Consider the following 22,489-nt stretch of genomic DNA (forward strand, 5'->3'; position numbering starts at 1 on the left):
GAAAGAACAATACTCCTCCACAAAAGCCAAACAGATTTAAAATTAGAGCATAAAGCGAGGAGGCAAACGGTTTGGAAAAACACCGAGAATGGAAACAAAGCAGACAGTGCATTGATATTCTCTTCCCACGCGCACGGTTTTGTGTACGCTCGCTGGTTTAAAGTTAGTGAACATTTGGCCGTGATTACTGCTGCAAACTCTGCATCTTTTGTATTTTTCGATCACAGTTAACATATGAAAGGCATCCACAGGAAAACATAATCCTGTGCCCTAACTTGCCGGAACAAATGCTGTTGATGCCAGGCGCATCAAGTCGTAATGATAATTATCGTCGCCCCCGCTGTTCTTCAAACATCTTCTGTATATATGCTTTATATTAATATACATCTGCTGTGTTTTTCCTGCTGATACTGGCAGCATAGGATTGAAAAAAGGTATCGGTTGTTGTTATTTTGTGCCTGGGATAGCATTTGTTTTCTCTTTTTGCTTAATGTCAAACATCAACTGTCAGCTTGACAGGAAGTACATTTCAAGAAGTTGCCAGTGAATAGCCAAGGGTTTATTTCCACTACATAGGAGAGTGATTCAAATCTTGGCCTATAAACAGGCAGTAAAGGAAGTCCAATGTTCCATAACTCAACCCTTGTCGTGGCGTACTTTAGTGAATAGGACAACTAGGGACACAGTGGGATTGTTCGGTTCTCGCCAAGCCAAAACGATTCTTTGTCAGCCAGGCATAAATAACATAGTGTTGATTGTTCTGTCAAAGTTAATCTGACAGCTCGGGGAAGCAGTCATTTATCTAATGACAGAGTTTCTATGACGACAATCGATCCTCCTGCAGCTTGAGATGTGTGTGCGCTCGTGTGATTCTTGGTGGTGGCGGTGGGGAGGGGGGGTGCCAAACATTTGCCTGCATTAGCTGAACACAGTGAAGCACATTCAGGAACAGGGCACAGAGATCCTTTGTGGCCATGTGCAACTTTGCTTTTAGAGGTGTTACTTTAATACATTCGTAAGATGCCACTGTTGATTCAGCAGAATGAGCAATGTAGTCATTCTTTTAAAGGTAAACAAAAGCCATTACCTTTGTCGCTGCACTACAAATACACCACATACTTCTGCAATTATCTCATAACAGCACAAATCTGTGGCATGTCTTTACGTCACATGAGGCAGCCTGGTGGTGCTTTCATACCAAACACGTGGTGTTGTTCTTCAGCTGCTTCAGGCTTTCACCGCTCGTTCTTTGGTATTACACAGAGTCAACAAAAAGACTGAAGTCTAATAGCTTCAACACAACAACAACACCTCAGATTGTTGTAATCGCACCATGAAACAGGCTACGTGTCTTTTTGATGAGGAACTTTTACCTTTAATGTTACTACACTAATTTCTTACTACTTTGGTTCAAGAGTTTAATTTTTAGCTCGGGTGTAAAGCAGCTGGATCTTTTAAAGCATTTCTGCAAAATGTAGTCAACCTTTGGCCTTAATGGATAATAATATTACCTGATGAAACAGATCTCACATTCTGCATATGAGAGTTTTACACAGATGATTGAGAATGGATATTTAAAATTTAAGAAATAATTAAAGTTTCATTTGACCTTTATGATGACACCACCACTGTGATTGTCCTTCTCTTTAACTCTGAAGTAAATCTCCTATTGGTGAGCCAAAGCAAAAGTAATGGTGACATTTTTCAGGTGTTGCAGGAATAGTTAAGCAGCTCACATTATATGTAAGCACTCATCTGTAAATGGAGTCAGTAATATCTCCACTCTTGGACTCTCCAAAACACTTAGCTAAATTCTCGCTTTTAGGTTCTTTTTGCACCAAACAGGTCATTGTCATGTGACCCCGCTGTGTCACAACAATGGTTTTGTGGTTTTGGGCGGTGAACAACAGGCAGAGAATAAATTGCAGTCTTCTCAGAAGCTCCCTGTTTGTCCAAAGAGGACGTCAATAATAACTAGAAGAAGCATGAATGCCTTCATATTGATACGCATCCCTCGTATTTTTTAAAAAAAAGCGTTGCTATTGTGAGAATGCTGAACATCGTCCTTCGGATTATGATGATTTGAAGGACACTGTTGAGCACTGAATGACCCGGTAGCAATGGGGAAGACGCTAACAAGGAAGAAAATAAAATATTTTCTCGACAGAAGTCTGGGTACGTCTGCTTAGCCCAGCCAGTACTTTAACATCCTATTACTCTGAGAAACCTTTTACGTGTTATCTATTTAAATTCAAAAACGGCACCACTATCGCGCCTTGTTTTTTTTCCTTATGAAATGAGAAAATTAAGAAAGTCTATCTGTGTTTAGCTAATGTCCAAGTGTCCTGATACCTTGACAGAATGTCTCAATAGCCTACGTGCGAGAAAATGAGGAGGGTTGGGGAAAGAAAAAAGGCACTAAGACAGAACCCTGACAAATATCATCCATAACATTAAAATGCCCCCTATTGTCATTACGGACAGAAAGATTAAATTCATCTCATCAGACGTAAGTATGACAGGTGCCTCAATAGGCTGATGCCAAGCGGCAAGCCAAGAAGATTAGCAGGGCACTGATATCATTATTTCCGCCTATCAGGGATTCAGCAGGGAGGCAATTGTAATTTCTAGGCTTATTAGTCCACACTCGGAGGAGAGAAAGCCCAGCGATAAAGCCGACTGTGACAGTCGGGCATTCCAGCAGCAAGTGCTGTCACAGTGACACTGACCAAATGCCAGTGTGTGCCTCTGTCCCTGTAATCCTGCCTAATGGAGGTTAACACACAATACAAAGAGGTCCTCATCAATGATCACAACAATCCACACATTAGCATTTTTAAGTTATAAGAGCGGTCACAGAGAAAATAAAAATTAGAGAGGCGGTAACTTGTGAAATGAAGAGGAGCGGGAAGGAGGGAGGGAATTTATCGGGCGCAGGCGGAGATGCAAACGCACACATACACACATACAAGTGTATTTTAAAGTTGCGTGGAGAAGTGGAGCAGCAATCTTGAGGGTGGCAGGCAGGCAGATCCTCTTGGCAATTGGCGACATCTGCCTCTCCTGCCTGGGCAGCCTGTGCCAGCGGAAGCCCCTGGAGAGAGCCCCGTTCCCAGCACACTAAAGCCCAGAAGTGTTTGTCGAGCCTAATAAATATTGCACAGCGCTTCCTCTTAATCTCATTAATGTTTGTGCATGTCTGTTGGTGCCTGTAGATATAAACAAGGGATGAGCATTAAGCCCTTAAAAAAAAGAAGGCCGTCATCGACTCCGCCGGGCTCCTCCCTGGATATACAACTTTGGATCGGCTTCCTTTAAGCCACAGAGACACAGAACGGCTGAAAGACTTAAAGCGTGCAGGCATCGCTATCTGCTCCCTGCCACGGGACTTCTTCCCCAGCTCCATTCGTCTCTGTAAATCCAGGCGTAGGGTCCTGTCATATTTGGGCCAGATGAAGATATCTGCATCGCTGTTTGGCAACATGTCTCCTTAATTATGCCTAATTTGTAGACCAAATAGCCGCTTATCACTCCCACTGTCTGTGACAGTTTAATAATCTCTAACCCCGGTGTGGGTGTGTGAAAAGAGAGAGCTGGGGAGCGTGACCGGGATCTTAATATGATTTGTGTGTTTTGGTGTCATGGTTTAACAGTTTTATAAGCCAGCGCGGCGATAAGTATCGTGTTATTAGGGAGTTACATATTTGACTTTATTTTTCTCAAAGGAAGCCACATTGTGACCGATTGTATAACAATAATGACATTAATCAGGGTCTCTTGGGAGGAGGAGAGAGGTGATTTGCACTGCAGCAGCTGACGGCTCTCTAATAATATCAGCGTATGCGTAGTAGGCTGCCGCTAGAAAAGATTATCGGTAGAAAAACAGAAGCAAGCTAAAGGGTTTTGAGCACCTCCCTCAAACTGTAAATGGCCAGTTCTTAATGATAACAATGGGACTGATTGCTTTAAACAAAAGTCATCAACATGTGCTTTCTCTCCCTTGATGAATTCCTTCGTCCTGCAACGTTTCCCGTGCGAATTTGCGCGCGTGTGTCGATTTGTGTGTGCGCGTGGAACATAAGGAGAGGGTATGGGAATGGAAGCAGAGGTGGGCGAGAGGGCTCTGATGGCCCTGCAATGAAATCTGCCTGAGCTTGCCTCTACCAGCTGCAATTATCATTAAGCCTCCAATGGAACCGGTCCACTCCAGAGACACCTAAAAGCCGCCGTAGACCCACACATAATATTGTATTAAATGGGACCAAAAAAATCAATACACAATGCAAATGAAAAGCAGGGGAGTAGGATCCACTCAGTATGCATATTTCCTGTCAAGTACACTTTCTGACCTGCTGAGCGACGTTCGTGGCGGAACTCAGTACTTTTGAAAATTACTGATGATCACTTGTTATGAGCCCCTATCTGCCTGCCTGGCACTATTTGCGATATGCTTGTCTAGCTGCGTGTGCTGAAAACTCGCTCGCTTCCTCGCTGAATTAAAAGAGTTTGTCCATGAACTGAGGAGAATGTGCTGCTTATGTCCTTTTAGTACACAGTAAATGGAAATGTTGATAAATACCTCCTCCCGTGAAGCACTTGTTTTGTGGCGGCTGTGTGCGGCACACAACGGCACAAGAGAGCTAATTATGAGAAGGATGAACCCGGGTGAGGAGCAGGGTGGGCGTCTACTTATTTTGCTGCTTTTCTTTCCATTGTATGGAGATATTATTTCTGCGACGTAAACATTTGCACCGCGTTTGTGCGCGTGTGCATTGGTGTACAAGGAAGACCCGCTCGAGCAGAAGGGAAGGAAGCCTGTGAATGCACGTGCTCAGTTAGTGCAAATAGATAAGTGCTTATCATATACCTGTAGCCAGGAGGCCATATCCAATATAGCCATGCAATTCCTCCAAGCCCACTTTGCCTGGTTGAATTTGCAGTCTGAACTGGCAGGTTGGTTCCTTCTATTGTGAACAGGGCGCGCAAGGATGTCAAGGTATTCACACTGTGCCACAGCAGGTATTTATTCTCCACCTCACAAACAGGCGTGAACGCACACATTTGATTTCAACCACATTTTTGCTTACTGAGATTATTATACGTACAACAGTGCAGATGTGTTAAAAGTCTCCAACTTTGATTGGTAAATATTTTTGAACGTATGTAGTGATTTGTGGAGTTTTATTCTGAGCCAAAGAGAAAGCTATTTCAGCGTTTCAAGGTAAAGATCAAATGTTTTATCGCAGTCAACATCTCAATTATTGAATCCTAGTTTTCAAAATGTGTTATTTATTTCAGCATGTAAATTATTTGACTGTTTGTTTTTTATTTCTGATGCACAGTCAGATCTAAAGTGCTAGCTTTTCAGGGTTAGAGTTGAGAGTAAAAATATAACTCTTGTTTAGTCTAATTCAACTCCGACGGAGATGCTCGTCAAAAAAAGAGTTCGTGTAGAGAAATGTCAAATTCTGCAAACTGCTTTGCTGGGTTGTTTTTGCAAGAGCAGAGCTCAACCAGTGTTGAAGATGTTTTTCTATACAGTGGTGTGCAAAAGTCTTCGGCCACCTTACATTTTGCTCAGAAAGTGTGGTCCAGCCATTTATTGAAACACGTGCTCACATATATGAAAAGACAGTGAGCTAACAGACAATTTGTACGATTCTAACAAGCTTGAAAGACAATATTTGGTATCACCGCCTTTATTCTTCATCACAGAATGAAATCTTAGGCAGTTTTCTCCAGGCCTCTTCAGTTATATTCAAAACTCTTCTTTGAATTTTGGTTCCTTTTGATGATCCCACACTGCTTCATTAATGTTAAGGTCCAGACAGGAGAGCGATCCATGACTGCTTCACTGTGTGGTTTCCTATCCAGGTATGCTTTTACTGCATTGGACGTGCGTTTGGGATCACTGTCGTGCTGACAAATGAAGCCGCTGCCAATCAGATGCTTTCCTGATGGAACTGCATGGTGAACCAAATCCTCTCAAAACTTTGCATATTCATTTTGACAAGACCTCCAACACCACCGGCTGAAATGCAGCCCCAAAACTACAACAAAACCTCCACTGTGCTTTACAGGTGGCTGAATACACTCACTGTTGTACCTGCCACCTGTCCTCCTGACCATAAGCATGCCTGTGGCCACTGTTCTTGTGTACTTTGGCATACCGCAGCATTTTCTGCCTGTTTTCCTTCCTTAAGAACAGCTTCTTGACAGCCGTCCTTCCACTGCGACCATCTCTGATGAAGCTTCAGTGAACAGTAGATGAATCAGCTCAAGAGCCTGTTCATCTGCTGTAGACAGTTTTTTTTTTTTTCTTTGTTGTTGGTGTCAATTCTAATTGTAATATAAATAAAATTGAATGTAGGTTGTTTGTCCAGTTTTTTCAGATTTTTTTAAGTAGCTGTTACATATCAGGCTGAGCTGTTGATGTAAAAATACTATGTTATGTATGTCAAACTGTGTTATCTCATTTTCATAGACTCAGCTAAAGAATGTTTTTGTGACAGAACATAAAGACACCATTTAAAATGGGTTCTTTGCTAAGTTGGTTCACTGGTTCATCGCTTGAGTTCGGAGCATTTTTACACTTAAGTGTAGTTTTAACACCACGTAAGGTGGCGAATAAAATCACTTCAAGTAAATTTAAGTTAAATCGAATGTAACTCAGTGTCAAACTGACGATGCTGGTTGGTGGGCAGAGACTGATATATCAGCACGAGTCAGACTGCAGTTTTTTCCAGGCAGGCGACCTGTGGAGTCACCCTGCAGAGTTCAGAGTGTTGCATGTTCAGCCTCTGGGTCATCATAGCTACCTGCCAAATGTCGAAGAGTTCAATGCATTCATCGGACAACCACAGATTTTTCCAAGTTGCAGAGAGGTTGCTGTCCTATTTTTACTTATGAGGATCTTTATAAAAACTATTTTCAATATCAAAGATCGCTGATAAGCTGTTATTCAGTTAGCTGCCAGCTAACATGTTGTAAAACGGTACTTTACGCGTGAACAGCATTAGTCACCCTCTGATGTGGTTTCTCACTGTGCGATTCTCTCGCCCCTCTTTTCTTTTCCACACTTCCTTTTTTCACTTGTGGTTCATTTTGTTGAGAACATTTTGTCGAATTGATTTTAGGTCAGTGGTTATGATGTGAACTCGTTATAGGAAAGGTCAGACCCATACATAAATGTATACAAGCGCGGTCCTTCTCAGAGAAGGATCTTAGAATACTTTAAAGGACTTCGCCCTGGGAAGTGTGAAGGGCAGACCTCACAAGAGGTTCACAGGAGTTCACTGTCTGTCTCAACCAGTCAGCCAATCCCATGTCTCACTTCACTCATTATGCACACTTCCCAGGACACACTGGAGATACTCCGCTGGGAAAGGGTTTTCTGTGTTGATGTGTCTAAATAATGATGTTGGAGCCATGAACACGGGTGCCCGCTGTTCCCCTAGAGTTTTGGTTCATGGCCTGTCGCATCTCTGGTTAAGGCTTCTGTCTGTAATGACCCATGTCAAAGACTACCCCGTGCAGCTGTAATGGCATATCGCACCTCGTCACTTAGACCCCACAGTGACAATTATAATCATATATATAGCTTTTACTGCTGGATGAAGCCACTATTAATACAAATTGATATGGTTATGAGCGACGCAGAGGCAGGAGAAGGAGCTGTGGATTGGGAGAGAGAAGAAGGGCAAGAGGCGAGGGAATACAGTATGTCCAGGCATAAAGCACAGTGCTGACGACACCTAGAGAGTAATGGCAGTGTCAGTGTGGCTTGCACTGGGTTTCATTCTCCATGGAAGTTATTGTTCATTCACCCTGTTGCCCCTTAAAGAGTCATATCCTGCCCTGTTTGGTTAAAAAGAACACTTTCTGTCTGTATGGGTCCTGTCACTCCCCTCTTGTTTCTTACAATGGGGAGTTTTAAGCTGCCACACTAGTTGTGTAAAACCCTTCCCTGTCTGTTGGGGCTAGGGCAAGGACCACCAGCATACTTGGCCTCTTTGCCCCACTATGCACCCAAAACAAAAGTGCATTGAGAGCTCCCTGGTCTTTGTTTCTCGACCTCGAGGTACCAGCAGCCACAAGACGCCGGCCTCAGCTTCCTGCGTGGCGCTTTGCTGTACATTTATTACCCCGGTCTGTCAGAAACATGTCCTTCAAGCTTCAAGATGGATGTTTGCTGAATGCGTTAACCTTGTGTACATTTGCCAGCAGTTATTGGTGGCCCACCTCTTTGAGGCTGATTTGGCACAAAGGGTCTTTTTGTTCACGAGGTTCTGTGTCATTTCCTTATGTTCTTCTCCTTGTTCTTTGTTCCCTATTTTCGCATCTCTTTTCCTATGAAAAAAAGAAGCGCCCTTAAGGGCAAGCTTTTCAGTTCAGCATCTTTTTATTCCCTTTACTGCACAATTTTTATACTCCCACAATATCTCCCTCAGCCCCCATTTTCAATCCACAGCCCAGCCTCCATGCCCCAGCCTTGCCTGTCCTGCAGCAGATTTAGCTTTTGTTGGCTAGTGTTAATAGGATTAAAATGGGTTACTAGCTCAGTCACAGAGAGCTTCAAACCATCCCTAAATGTAAGTATCTCATGGGGGTCGGGGGGCATTGTGGTTCTGTCTTTCCCCCCTCTGGCAGCCCTCCTGATCGGAGGAGAAACCCCAGGCCCGATGGGGGTGGCAAAGGTTTGGCCTCCAGGAAAATCCGCAGGATTATGTCAGCACTCATTACAATGTACACAAAGACCACAGGATCAGTAGGAGCACAAACGGAGCAGTTAAGTCAAATAGGGTGGGCCAAGGGATTCTCCGCTTCCACCCTGACATTGATTAGCCTTTGTGCTCCACGACTCCCCACATTCAGGCTGCAGCCGCCGGGTTACCGATGGGCAGTGTGCAGAGTTAGCGCCGCACCACCGTTTATCCTGACTAGACTGTCGTTGTTTTTACATTGTACCTGTTACAATGAGCTACAGTATTTAGGCTGATTTTACATCTAAAGGAAAAAAATTTACTAACCGCACAAAAACAGATAAAACCTATTCAGCCTTGGCAAGATGGGTATTGTGAGTACAGTGGACTGCGCCCAGCACCCATACATAATTAGACAGTGGATGAGAACAGTACGGGATCTATTGTGATAATGTGAGGTCACATCACTCTTGAGCATCTGTGATAATGACCATATCCAATGAAGTTGTATCCATTAGCCAAGCTGAAGTGTCCAGTACTGCATTCACACAGCCCTGAGACTCACACGTACACACACATGCATATGCCTCAATTTGCATAGCGCTTAAGCAAAAGTGAAAACAGGTAATTAAAAAAATAAAAACCCAGTAAACAGGCAGACAGGATTAATAATCTGCTTGTCATTAAAACGCCACAGATGCATCGTGGGTGGAGCATATGCGTGGCAGTGTCACCCACCAAGGTTGGAAACATGAGGGGCTGGCCAGCGATTGATGTTTGTGTTCATTTGAATTGGCACTCAGGGGCAGAGTTCCACCCCACACCCAGCGCACATTTTCACAGGTGATGATAACACCCTCATCCATCCGCAGACACGTGCACACTCGAAGACTGAGGTGTTGCGCTCGTGCATACAGACGCGTACAACATATTCTCCCACACAAAAATGGGCTTTTCTCAATCGGTGTGCGCAATTGTGTTAAGCTATGCAAAACGGCAGTTCACTAGTGCTTGTGCATGTTGAAAAGAGCTGATGTGCCAGCAGTCATTCTGTTTGTCCACGACGGAGGTCCACTACTTTGTATCATCACAGCAGTCACTAAAGCTGAATCTACAAAAAACACGCAATTGTTTTACTAACCAACAAATATATAATGCATTTTCTATGTATCGCACAGATGTTGCATTGCCAGTATGTCTCGGGCTAAACAACAGGAGGCGATTGAAGGGATTTTGTTTCCATTTCTGCTGCATCAGGTTAGAAGACAATGCACTTGGTCTACACGCAGAGTACACGGTGATTCCTGCTAAAGTAGCTTCTCAGTAAAGATTGCTGAGGTCCTTTAAGAATATTACAGCCATATGGGTTTTTGCTCCACACATATCTGTTTATTTATTTACCAAGATTAGATCATAAAATCATGAAATTACCCTAAAATTGCTTTTTCGAGAATGTGCACAGCATATATATAAAGATATATATATATATATATATATATATATATATATATATATATATATATATATATATATATATATTTATATATTTTATGTCCCTATCCTCTCCTGTCAGCGTATTCATAAATGTTGCCAGAAAATTTCTTATTTTAGCAATCCTCCAGATAGCCAGAGCCCATTTCCATAGCTTTAAATAATGTCAATCTGGGCAAACCCTGGATTGAAGCCCCTGAGCCGGAAGGCACAATTTCTCCTTTGCCTACAGTCTGATAATTTTCGGAGCTATTGGCAACTTGGGAATTTTGCAGCCTTATCGCTTGGGCTCAGCGAAGTTCACTGCCACTAATCATCGCAGGGATCACTCATTCAAGGATTGCACGATCATGTTTTTTTTTCCAGGGTAGTGACAGCTGTCTGCACCGGGGCATTAGCAATGCAGATGAACCAGCCTAATAGGTTAATGCGTAACACACGAAAATTAGGTTTAATCCCCAAGTGAAATAATCTAACATTTTCAAATTCCTTGATGTGGGAATAGAGACGTTGCCTGCGACTCAATTAGGTGCAATGCGGATCAAAGCAAATTTACCTAGAGCATGTGCCCTAGATCCCCAGCACGCAGGCATGTGTGTGTCTGTGGAAGTGTGTGTGCATGTGACAGTGAGGGATATGGCAGCGTGCCTGTCCTCATAATGCCGCAGGCAAACCCAGGGCGGCAATAACATCATCATGACAGGACCTCTGCCTGCTTATTTATTCCCTTTACTTACCTCACTGCTCAAATAATGTCAATGCACACAAGCACACGGACATACACTCCCTGACACCCTGACACACACACACACACACACACGCATTTGAAAATGAATAGCCTTAGCTGCGGAACCTGCAGAGAAGTGATAACTGAGACGGTGTGAGCAGCCTCCGTCACAGCAGCAGTGTTTTCAGCCTAATTGGAACTAAGTACCAGACACATGTGGGAGCAAATATATGTGGCGATTCATATGCATGTGGTCAGGTTGGGATACATTTCTTATTCAAATCTAAATTGAATGGGGCTGGGCTGAATCCATTCCAAATGTGGCACTAATATTGTATTCTATCCTGCATCATGCCTCGTGATTACTATTAATAAACTCCTGCCTTGTGTACATTGGGAGACGGTATACAGTACCCTGTAATGGAAACAGAGCTTCGGTGCTTGTGTGTGTGTGTGCGTGCGCACACGTGCACGCGTATGTATCATTAGCAGGGTGCAGCTGGCCATTAGGGTCCTAGGGTGGGTGTTATTTTGCTCTTCTCCTAACCGCAGTCCTGTCGGTTATTCTCTAATGTGTTACTCTGACCACCGGCACTTTGTTAGAGGACAAAAACATTTCCTCATTGCCTCTTACACAAGTGTGTGTGAGTGAGGTTGACACTGATTTCTCAAAGCAGGTAGCGAGTAATGAAAGACTCACTCTAAGCCTTCATGAATTGGCGATCGAGAGAGGAGAGAAGACTTCAGAAATAAGCGCTGTTTGGGGATGGGAAGCATCAAAATGCACCAATTACTATCCACAGACAGTTACCCCTCCAAAAAAACCCACTGAAATCAGTGAGGACACAAACTGAACAATCAGCTGCAACTAGCTATCAACAATGGAGTGGAATATGCAAAAATGCCAATTAAATGTGTTAGCATACGCACAGGTTTTTTTTTTTGTATGATATCCCAACATCTGTGGCATTAGCCATGGCTCTCTTTATGTAAAATAGAGACAGGGAAATGAATACGCAATCTACCACTGTGTTTTCATCATTAGTGCGCTCCAACTCGCGGCTCTGCTGCCTTCCAAGCCGTCTGAGTGGGGAGCGAGAGGAACATTTGTGTGCCCTCGCTTGCCAAATTAATTCTTGTCTTGACATCTTAATTCTCAGTTCTTGTGTGTGGTCAAATCAGCCTACTATAGAAAAGCAATCAAGCAATTATTCCCAAATTATATTTGCCCAACACACACTGATTGGTTATTCTTTTCTTATTGAGTAAGCTCATTAATTCTGAGCAGCTTGCTTGTTATGCCTCTGCCATTACTCCTTTCCCCTCTCATCCCCTCTCTCTCTCGCAGTCTCTCCCACCCCCTGCTCCTCATCATGCACACTCACTCCCAGCTCTCGCTCCCACCCCGCACCCCCTGCACGCACTCCTCTTTCCTTCTCTCTCCAGCAGATGCACCCTATCTTCCAGCCCCAGCCTGCTGATGTTTTGGAGATGACATACACTACAAAAGCCCCATGATCTGTGGCATTGTCTAGTCGGCCAATTACTATTCCCATCTCTGATTAACTTTGATGTGGAACCTAATGAGATAAGGCAGCTTATCAAGGCGGCAGCTGATAGTGGTCTCATTTATTCCTGTGCCTGGCACACGAGCAAGTGACAAAAACTAATGAGGAGGAGTTTGTATGTAAGCTCAGGTCTAAGGGAAGTGTGAAATTGTTCATCTGCAGTTCATCAGCTCCCGCCCGAAAAGGCCTCGGCTTCGATGCCGCGCGACACCGCCACACTTCATGTAACAGCGCCGCGGCTCAGTGTAGAACAAGAACCGCCAAGTTTCTCTCTCTCTCTCTCTCCCCTCCTCTTTCCAGCATGTCTCTCTTAACAGCTCCTTTTCCCTTCTCCAGGCTCTAATGGTGCAGCTAATTGCTGAGGTTGTTTAGGTGTGAGGAATGCAGGAGTGGCTGTACAAAGCTATTCTCTTTGCCTGATCTCCAAGAGGCGAAGCCTTAATTTTCCACTTTTGCCACCTGTGTCTATTTATTTACTTGTGTGGGTTTTTTGACCGTATAATCATTTAGGAATAATTTGGTCTGTTGCTCACCGGATTTCTCAATTAATATTTTTGGATTGTTTTAGGAATTTATTCAAATTTGTAAAGAAATTTTGGGTGGCAGTGAAAAGCACATTTTTGCATCTGTTGCAGTAAACAGATGTCGGCAGGTACAGTTTCTTTTTTGTTACTTTTTTTTTTCGTGTTAAAATTGAAATGCGGAAGCTTCTCCATTTTCTTTGCCAAGCACCGCAAGGCAGTGTAATAATTATTGTCTTTTAAAAGCGCTGTTCTTATCAACAATGCCATTACATTGTAATGAAACAGTCCTTTTAAATAATACTTTTGTTGTGAAGCAGCAGCACATTCTAGTAGCGCGGCTCACGAAGAAGGGGAAAATACCCTGAAGTGAATTGAACTGTGAATTCTCCTGCACGGACTGTGTGTAGAGAGGCAGGAAGTGTGCGCCTTTTGATTTGGAGTATAAAAGTAAATAATATTTGTACATCTAACACATACTCGAAGTGAATGAGCAGCCCCTGAATGTGTTTCTATGAGCAAGTGGAGAGCTCTACAGACTTTAAAGCCAGAGCCCAATTAAGCCTCGCCTCATCGGGAGAGGGAGAGGAGCTGAAAGCTGAATACATAAGATAATGCAGCCGCACTAAAGCAGCCAGCTCGCTCAGTGTAAAATTAGAGAGGGAAGAAAAAATCTTGATAAAGAGAGAAGAAAAAGCAGGGACAGACAGTAGGGGGAAGAAGAGGAAAAGAAGTTCCTTTGGGCCAATTTCCTTTGAAACTGTTTAACCAAATACAGCTATTCATATTCAACACAATTAATAGTGTCTCTTTCTTGTTCAGACAGCACATCATAACGGGCAGAGGGGAAGAGAGAGAAGAGGATTTCTTTCTCCCTCCAAATTGTAGCCAATTTAAGGACAAAGCGGTACCCTCTAGTTCCCCAGAATAGGAGTCGCACTCATAAAGGAAGACTGACAGTCGACATCCAAATCTCATTCAAGGACGCAATTTCCAAATGCTAATCATAATCTGCAGATGTTGGCCACTGATACATCCACTTATTTATTTATTTTGGAAACACGCCTGTGCCCATTTGGACAGCCTGTGAAATTTGAAACAAAGAGGGAAAATCCCTTCTTTTTGAGGCATGTTGAACAGTGTGCGAGAGCAGAGCCACAGCGTGGACATCTGCACCATCTTCAGATGGCGCGTGTCGCGCACGCACGCACACACTCACGCCCGGCTAGGTACGTGCACCGACTGAAACCCGCAGACGAGCTCGAATACACAACCGTGGGGTTTTTTTCAACTTCTCTTGCTCTCCCTTTCTCTCCGGGTCGTTTTAGAGTACCTCAGATGTGTCATCAGACATTGGTTTCCATCTGAACCTGAGGGAAAAAAGAAATACTTGACAGAAAGGTATATAAAAAGAGGACACTCTGAATTTTTGACATTCTTTGCACAGCTGCTTCAAAATGAGTAGGATGGAGAGGCAAGGAAAAGCAACTCCAAGATGCGTTTTTGTTTACTTGCTGCCTTTTCTCCCTTTCCTCTTTCAGGGAGATGGAGGCTAGCGCGAGGCCACAACTCACTCATCCTTGTATAGAGGGACTCAGCGCAGGGCCGTGAAAGAGAAATAGGCATGGCTAAATGAATTCTGGGATCTGTTCTATTCAGCTGAACTCAAAAAGGATAACCTCTTTTTTCCATTTAGATACCAAATGCAAGGTGAAACTCAGCTCAACTTTTCAGTTAGGTGACATTAAATATGCTGCTTCGTTTTAATAGGCTGAGTAAATAGACGCAGTTGTAACTGCAGCCGCAAACGAATAATTAGATTTATTCAAATCGCAGCACGTGTCAGTGAGTCCGTTTGGTCTCGGTGTGCCTTTGATTTTAAATTACCCCGTCGTCGTCATGGCTCGGAACATTTATTGATAAATGTCCTCAACAAGATGAACCATAAAAATCAACACGGGCAGCAAACTGGAAAGCTCCAACATGGTGGCTGCTTATGTAATAATTAATGTTTATACTCTTCTGCTTGTGATCTGTGCTTCGTTGGCCGCTGATGTCATGTGGCTCCTTCCTGCTTAGCGGGGGTTAATACTTGACTAGAAAGGTGGCACTAGAGAGATGAGTATTCTGTCGCCATTTGTAATATTTCACGGTGGCTTGGAGCTGCTGTATAGATGCTTGTTTCCTTTGAAGACTGTCCCTGGATGTTCTCAGAGCCACTGTTGGCTCCTGGCTCTCTTTGTTGATTTTGTGCTGCCTTTCCCCCCCAATAAACAATCCTCCCAACTGAGAGCATGCCAGGTTCTCTGTGAAACAATCAGTACTCGTGCCCTTGTCGAGCATGCCAGGCCAATCAGAAGGCGAGGGAAGATGAACAGAGCCGTGCAGCTGTCCCGCGAACAAAATGAAGCACTTCCGGGGCCGGTGAGAAGGACCAGGGTGCACCCTAAATCAGCCATTGTCCTCTGCAAGAAAAATCTTAAGGGCCACAGAGCACCCAGTTGTGGGCTATCCATACCAACACACATGTATACCTTCTCCCTCCCTCTGCTGATCGGTGAGACCGGGCTGGGGGGGAAAGAAAAGAATCAGCCTCGGTATTCCCACCCACCTTTTCTTCAGTCAGCAGCAGACTCTGAGCAAGGCAAGGCAGACTGCATGTCTAGCCGCCAAAGCACTCAACATGCCGCAGCAGTCTGACTGGGTGCTGAAAGCGGGTCTGCGTTTTAATATTCAGTGCGCCAATTCATTAACATTCTATTTGAGCCCACAATAGAGACTGGAGAGGCTCTGACCCTGCAGTTCCCCCGATCAAGGTCAGTAACTAAGAAAATAAAATGTGAATTGCATCCTGGCACACAATTGGATTCCCCAGCCCTGCCATATCCCCGCTTAAGAAAATAAAATTACCCCGCATTCACCGTTTTCTCAATAGAGGCACTTTGGTATGAAAAGACAGTGCTTCAAAAGTAAAAATTATTATTTTGATCCTACAATATGAAAGGCAAATTCATCTTCACGACAAGCATTTTGCAAAGTACTTTTGTCATCGCGGTGACCCTTGTAAACTGTGGATTTGTTAAAGTTTGAAGTTTTTTATTTAAGCTCCGCCATGCCTGCGCGGACACATACAGGGAGCTCACTAAAGCTCCATGGGTTTTGTAGTTCGCCCCAGCAGCTTTACAGCCCATGCCAACTATGCCGTGCACTGTCTGCAAAAGGTCACGTACTCTTTACCTCCCTCCCATATGGACACACACACAGTGTCAAGAGAATAAATCTAGACAGCCAGTCGATTATATGATTGGGTGTCGTGACAAAGGGTGAGCATGTTGCTAACACGTTCCCTGTCAGTAGAGGGGCTATATGTGGGCAGACACAAAGCCTCATTAAAATACATACAGAGCTGGTGCTGCTCTGGTGGGTGGGAAAGATGCTCCATCAAGATGTCGTTACAACAAGGCTATCTCCACCCACTGGCATGTATCTCCCTCACACTGTCCTCCCCCATGCCTGGACAGCACAATGGCAGCCTCCTTTATAACCAGTGTGGGCCATTCCCTCCATTCCCTGTGAGGTCAGGGCCTAATCCTCGGGGAGTTCTCGCATTGTGTTTTAGCGAACTGGGGTCAAACTGTTTCAAATGAGGGGGTTTAGTTAAACATCTATTAAGCGGAGCAGTTTGTTGGGGTGGCCTAGATTTATGTCCAAAGCTGTTGTGCTCAGCTGTCCCCGATGCTCAGCAGCATGTTGGGCTCCATGTTCCATAAGTCCTGTGCGTGTCACCGTGAACAAAAAGTTTCATGGCATACGCCGCTTTAAATAATGCACGCTGACCCGACGCTCACCTTAACACATGTTCGCATACACGTGGGGATGAAGTAAAAGTGCGTCAGAGCATTTCTCGCGTCTGTCATCTTCTTTGCCACTGAGAGGCGCTGTGCCAGGCACAGCAACAACAAAAAAGAAAAATGGGGGAAAAAATTAAAGAATAAAAGTTGAAAGTGTAGCTATGTTGTCAGCAGTGCCATGTAGGCCAACTGCCCTGTTAGTGAGGCTGACATTCAAAGAGAGTTGGAATGCCGACAACAATCCCACAACCTCCTGCTGCGAGAAGACATTTCGCATGGTGACCAAGTGCTTTGATACTGCTCTTGTGATCCTCGCTGCCATAGCTTTGAGAGCGCACACACACACACACACACTGCACAGAGCTCAGGCCATCACCATTACATACAGTGCTTTTTTTCACATAGTGCTGAAATTTCCATTATTATTGTCATGAAATCCCCCTTTTTCCTCTGGGCACCACCACATCTGCATAAAAATTTGGCTTATTTGACTTTTTTTTTTTTTTTAACCATCAACACACAAATGTTTGGTTTCATTGCACATGTGTTCATTTTTGAAAAAGTAAAATTTAAAAAAGCCAGAAAAATGTTGTTTTTTTTATTGAAAATGCCCTCTTGCCATGACCAAAGAGAGAATAATTAAATGTGGCACTGTCCTCATGCTACCCATTAATAGCATGCCTGTCTCTATAATCGCAAAATATGACTGCGAGCAATAAGCAGTAATGCAGGTTACTGGAAATACAACCCACTTTCAAGACTAAAGGCAAAACAAGCTCCACTAATTACTGAGGCACTATGCAGCCATTTTTCTGAGCAAGGGTTACTGAATGGTTGCCTATTACTTCACTCTCCCTGAACCAAATGCTTAAGATAATGACCAGTTACTAATTGGTGCTTATACCTTATATCAGTTTGTGCAGAATATAATTGCAGCTATTATGGTACTAAATAATCATTGGAATTAGCATCTTTCAGCAAAAAAAAAAAGCTCTAAATAACAGTATGGAGCATTTTCCAGGAAGAGGTCTTAATGTCGATGCACCACCAGTTGATTCATCATTAACTAGAGGGTTCAGGGCAAAGAGAATGCCTTTCTTATCATGTGATGTCAGCGCATCTTCTGCACCAGCTAATGGAGGCGCTGATGTATCACAGTCACGTCTGTGCGCAGTTCTGTGTGTGTGTGTGTGTGTGTGTGCCTTCCTCACAAGCAGATCAGACATGTTTATGCGTGTAATGTGGTTGCATGTAGTGTGTGTGCACTTGCTTGGCGCAAAGTCCACGGGTGAAGGGAGGGAGGTCTATATTCTATGCTGATCACGCTCCCCATGCTTCAGCAGCTCCTCCTTTGTGTGGCCCTTCCGTCAGCTGTTGACTTCCTAAGTGTCTCAGACAGCCGTGTTTCTGTCTGCTCCTCTGTCCACTGCCTTGTCCCGCTCACATTTCTGAAGTCCGCTGACTGCTAATGGCTGTGTCCGGACAAAGAGCCCACTCTGTGTCCACTCTTCGTGGCCAGGCCGGGGGCCAGGGATGACTGGGGGTATTGGGGGCGGTGGCAGGGGGGGCTGGCTTTGGGAAAAGGGAGGGCTGAAGCTGAGAAGAGCACCCAGCACTGCCTGCCTCTCTACACTCTTGTCACGCTTGTGTGACAACCACTCCTCTGTGCTTGTTTGAACTGTCCTTCCCAATTAGCACTAATAAGTCACTCTGTAAGGATGAGCAAGCATAGTGTGCCCAATCACCTCTAGTTCACATATGCGTAAACAGATTTGTGCACAAAACACAAACACACACACATTCTCTCTTTCCCTCCCGCCCCAAGCTTAGCAGCCCATGAAAATCCCAGGAGCACAACCCCGCTAATAGACGGAGAAAGCCCAAAACGCATCTCGTTCCCAGCAAACAAGTGCCAGTAAAGAGGCAAATTAATGACAAGTCGTTTGAAGGGTTTGCCTAAGAATAATTTTACTCTGGCGTCTCACTACCACTGAAGAATTGATTAGATCCCCGCTCAATCAAAGTGCCTGAATCAATAAAGAGCCAAGCAGGCATGCTCCAGTCCAATTTATTCCCAGCGTCACTCTAACATGAGAGTCAGAGTGAAGCGGAGAGAGGGCGCTTCTCTGACAGGTGGAGGCCCAGCTCAAACTAACAGCCAGTGTCAGTGGCAGACAGGCAGGTATGCTCCAGTTCATGTCAATGCACTGCTGATACTTCATTACACTGGCTTTCCAACTTTAAGTCAGTGGCGATTGTTTCACTAATAAATAGTGTAAAATATGAAACGGCGAGGGAATAATTACTGTTTTTAATGTTCAGCTTTAAGAAAAGACATACTGCACGGGAAGAAAGAACTCGGGAATAATGACTTCACTTGTGTTTTCTCAAAGTAGAGACCGGAGGACTTAGTCAAGCTCGGCTGTGCTCGGCTGTTTATTGTCGCCTGCTTGTTTATTGTCATGCAGAAGGCAGAGGAGGTATTAAAGGCAGATTTCGCCCTTATTTTAAAATGTGGTGCTGAAGATTAGAGCTCTTGCCAAACACTGTGGAAACACTTAATTGATTTCCTTTGGACTGTTTACCTCTACTGTAGCCCTCCTAGAGCCCAGCACTCGCTCACACGCATGCACACACAAACACACACTCACACAGAGTACAACCCTGGCCCCATTTACGCCAACACAGGCCTGCCAAGAGCCTCATTAGTATTCACAGCAGTGGCATTTGCCAGCCTGAGCGTTGCCGTGGTGATGCTGCCCACACAAGTGATGATAAATGGTGCTTTCAGCTTCTCTGCCTTCCATAGAGCAGAGCAGGGAGCTGAGGAGTTGCTGGCTAGGACCCAGCTACAGCCACGGCTAGCGAGGCCTCATCCCCAGTGCCGGGCAACTGACGCATGACTACACAAGCCCAGGGCTGCTTGAAGGCTTTGGGTGCAGGGGAGTGGTGGGTAAGAGGGGTTTGGTGGTGTGTGTGTGTGTGTGTGGGTATGGAGAAAAGAGATTTAGGTTTTACTGTGTGTGTGTGTGTGTGTGTGTGTTGGGAGAGGGCGAGGAGGGGGCATGTTGGGAAGAAGTGTGTGCTTGAACTTGTTATTGTTGGCTGAAAAAGTGATGTCAGCTTCAGTGTTTCTCGAGTGCGTTTTGTTCCCTGTATTTTTCAGTTATGTGATAATCTGACCACAAGTTAGTGATATGAAAGATCCGAATCACTAAAATGTATCAGGGTGTTGTTGACATGCTGTTTCATTGAATGTGAGTATGGCATTTGTAAAATGTTATTATATTTTAATAATAAAGATTATTTCCTTAAAAAAAAAATTCTGGGAAATGTTACAAATCTTTTTTGAAATAACTGCAAATTGTTTTTTGGACTTCACTAAAGCCTGCTTCATAATTATTTATTTTTTAAAATGAAACTGTCAGTTATGGAGACATTTAAATTAAAAAATTAAAAATAAAAGTACATTCATATTCTGGGTAAAAACCACACCGGTGGGTACACAGACTTAATACACTTGCTCCACACAATGCACTATAAACCAAAACTAACTGATTATACTGTGAAAAATTCTTTTGTAAGCTATCTTCTCATTGTAACAAATAGAGTGTGAAATTAAACCCTCTCGGGTATCTGTTCCCGCAGGTGTCACAGTGAGAGCTGTTTGAGCCTTAAATCATCACAGACAAACAGAGGGTTAAGGTAACCAGCTACACTTTCCTTCCCCAGAGTCCACACGTACACATGTATAAGCAATGCGGGCAAGGAGGCTGGATCGAAATCCTCCTGATCCTGATTAAACAAGAAGGACGGCGCTATTCCCGCATTACGGTGCACCAGCACCAGGGCCTCGACGATTTGAAATCTTATTTAAAATAGTGTGACGACACATGTGGATGCTGTCTTTATTTCATAGACAGGAGATTTCTGCCTGTTAATATGGAGAATGTATTAGGTTAATCAGAGGCTAATAGGTGCAAGTTTTCTTTTTGGTTCAATTCCTTTTAATTTTTTAAAACAAAATAAAATAAAGGGAAAATATACAAAATTGTGTCGTAAAATAAATCTGTCCTTCTTCGAGTGATGGGTTTTAGGATTTGGTGCACTATAAAAAATGCTAGAAACACGTAAAAAATGTTCTTTCAGGGCGGCTACGTCAGTGTCTGCTCTCCTGCAGCAACTTTAAAGCAAAAAAGGCAAACACTTTATATTTACCTTACAGATAGCGAGCGCTCGAGTGCCTTCTTACACAATCCTTGTAAAATATTCGTGTCACAACCACCTTGTTCTCCATCTGTTTCTGTTTTTCTTTCTATGTAATTCCGCACTGGGCCGTGTATGCGTGTAATAAAATTACAGTAATTCTTACACAGAGCATGTGCGCGGCCCTCCTCGGTTGAACTTGAAGATGACCGCCCCTTCAAAAGATGGCCTGACCCTTCCAAAATCAAGCCTGATTACCCATCTCTAGGACACTAAGAAGTGCCCAACTTCAAAAGGAGCAGAGACAATCATGGGTGGGGTGCTGTGGCATGGGAGGGGGGAGCCCTGTGCTGTGGCGGTTTGGGCCAGACTGAACGGTCTCAGCCAGGGGGCCGGGGCTATTAAAAGATAAATGTATTTCTCTGATGCATTATTCATGATGTGAGGAGGTGGGGAGGGAGCAGGGAGCCAGAGGCTTAGCGCAGCAGTGGCTCCCTTCTCGGCCTCATCGGGGCCAAGGCCCCCACTGCACCCACACCCTGATGCAAGTGAGGGCGAGTGGGGTGGGGGTTATTCGGGCGACAGCTGTGAGGACAGAGAGGGAGATAGAGAGATAATGCAACAGTATGTATTCCCACACACATATATTAAATGTCATTACTGCATGTGAATGGACCTCAAAGTGCAATAAGAGCAGATCAAATATTTTTCCCTCCACATAATTGCTTTGGTTAAGAACTCAAACCTGATTATTTCATTTTTGTAAGATAGTTTCTGCCGTGAGCTTTCAGTAGAATTGCTCCTAAGTGGGGGTTTTTTCTCTTTCTTACATTAATCTTACGAACACGCACACACACATCAGAGAAGTGGAGGATGGAGCATCAGACTGGGGTGCTGAATAACCTCTCATCAGCTGATTAAGTAAAGGGTTTGGGCAAATATTTTGGAGACATATTGGACTTCTATACTAGAATGAATGGCAAAGTGAGCCTTTGTCCAACTCATCTCTGATCTGCTAGAAAAGCAGATTAGGATGACCCCGGTGTCACTCATTTGGATGAGATGCTGTCGAGAAAAACCAAACAAACTGGAGAGAATGTCAAACAGCAGAAACGGCTAAGCCTCCTTTGTGTGGCGCTTTTTTTCTTTTTTATTACATGCAAATGTTCATGTTTGTTCCTTTCGTAACATTAGACAAACATGCTAAAACTGTTTTCTCCTTGTTTTCCATGGGAATCATTTACCGAATGTATTTTTAACAGATTAAAGAATAAAAACAGTCGCTATGTCGTGTTCGGCACAAACATTTATCTCACATGTCTCGTGATGGGAGAAACTACCTGTTCATGTTTTAATCAAATGCTTTCCAAATCGTTTCATAATTGCCTATAATTGAACACACACTGTGCAATTTTGCTGTTTC

The 22,489-nt window shown here is 44.0% G+C and overlaps 1 long non-coding RNA gene across 1 annotated transcript in view; it reads left to right on the plus strand.

The window, feature by feature from the left end:
• Window positions 1-21,293, plus strand: part of LOC120434900 — a 43,754-nt gene extending 22,461 nt beyond the window's left edge. The window contains exons 2-3 of the long non-coding RNA XR_005609423.1: window positions 20,509-20,565; window positions 21,237-21,293. This is a non-coding gene — a long non-coding RNA (uncharacterized LOC120434900). The remainder of the gene's footprint in view (window positions 1-20,508; window positions 20,566-21,236) is intronic.
• Window positions 21,294-22,489: the final 1,196 nt, after the last annotated feature.

The sequence above is a fragment of the Oreochromis aureus genome, linkage group 19 (assembly GCF_013358895.1).
Source record: "Oreochromis aureus strain Israel breed Guangdong linkage group 19, ZZ_aureus, whole genome shotgun sequence".
NCBI classification, from domain to species: domain Eukaryota; kingdom Metazoa; phylum Chordata; class Actinopteri; order Cichliformes; family Cichlidae; genus Oreochromis; species Oreochromis aureus.